Consider the following 1,852-nt stretch of genomic DNA (forward strand, 5'->3'; position numbering starts at 1 on the left):
AGTAGTTGCCAGGTCCTATCGACAAAAATAACACGTATTCCGAAAATACGGCCGACCATCGCCCGCTGTTAAAACGCACCATAAGAACCGTGTAGGATCAGGGAGGTAGATATGTGCAGCGTGCTGTTTGTTTTCACCCTGATGCCACGACGGACACTGAGTTGAGTAGTTGTTTCCGCTTAGTTTGCATGTTGAGCAAATAGTGCTTTGAATGTCCTTAAATATGGCAATGTATAATCCCCTTTAAGTACAGTATTTACCGGTATGTTAATACGGCTTTTGTTCAAATAAGACTGCTACAGTCTGTTACTTTCAGGAAGGAGTGAAGAAAGACGCATGAAGAAAGAAATGTTTCTATGGGCCATGCTATGACACCCTGGAATAAACTGTGTGTATGAGATGAGATTACTTTAGTTCCTTGTTCAAGCTTTAGTCATCTCAAGTGTGGAGTCTGGACTACTGTAACCCTCTATTGGCCAGGCCTTTGTTCAGAACAGACCCTTCAACCCATCCGGGACACAGCAGCCTCTTGAGTTATCGAATCCCCCGTCTCCTTTACTCCTCTTCACCGCTCCGTATCAAATTCAAAACCCTGATGCTGGTGTGTGCCAGGCTATGTGAGTCACTACCTCATATCCAGGACATGATGATCCAGTCCCACAGCAGACACCTAACTCTCCCTACATTGTGATTAAAGCGCCATTCCCACCGGCCACGATAAAGACACCGTTAACGTCAATTATCGTTAACGATAATTATGTCGGCATTCACATTGATGAACGATAAAGTTTATTGTACAACATAAGCGGTGTGGATGCTAGTGCTAACTAGGGGTGTAATGATATAGTAACTGAATGAAAAATCAATTTTAATTAGCAATGATCTACTATATCGATTTGCAAAAGCAAATATTGTACCGGTTGGCTTTGTATATCGTATTGTATCGTTTTACAATGCAAATAATCGGTATTGAATCGTTTTGCAATGCAAATACTCGATTGTATGGAAACTAAGTATTTGTGCCTTGTATTTAGCAATTTTAAGAGGGAAAATGAAAAAGAGGGATCTAATTACTTTTCCATTCCATAGCTACTCTCGGTCTATCGATAAATGTGTGTAAACTCTGTGTTCATGTCAAGGTGCAGGTTTGTCCATATGTGTTGTAATATAATTTCCATGTATTTGCTGTTCCATGTATCAGTGTTTACTTTTTTATATCCATAATAATAGATTTTTTCCTATAGTTTCACACAGATTTAATGTCTTTGCTAAATAGTTACTATATCGATTTAAATCGAATCGTATCGCCATGAATGAACCAATATAGTCCATGTATCGTATCATCCATGTATCGTATCATCAACCATGTATCGTGATACGTATCGTATCGTTGTTCAAATGTATCGTTACACCCCCAGTGCTACCATCCACTTCAGTTGAGAACGATTTTTAAAACGATATCTTTATCTTTATCGTGCCTTGTGGGAATTACTTCAAAATACAATTATTTGTACAACAGGAATCCTAATAAAAAGAAAAACAAATAGCTATGGCTATAACAGCCACATTTTGGATGATAGTGACATACACATGCACATATTTGATGTGCTCTGATGGTGCGCCTCTCTCTCTGGCTAGTTATTGTCATTGAGTGAGACTTCTCAGATGATCTCATTAGGAGTATCCGTACTTTACTTGTGTATTTGTTTTCTTGGATACTTATCACTCCACTACATTTCAAAGACAGACAGGCTTTTGTGTTTTTGACACTAGATTTCTAGGATGTGGAAAAAGTCCAGTACTCCAGTCCTGTACTTCAAGTACAAATTTGACTGAGTTACTTTCACTTGTT

Source organism: Nannobrachium achirus, assembly GCF_963921795.1.
Source record: "Nannobrachium achirus genome assembly, chromosome: 18".
In the NCBI taxonomy this organism is placed as follows: Eukaryota; Metazoa; Chordata; class Actinopteri; order Myctophiformes; family Myctophidae; genus Nannobrachium; species Nannobrachium achirus.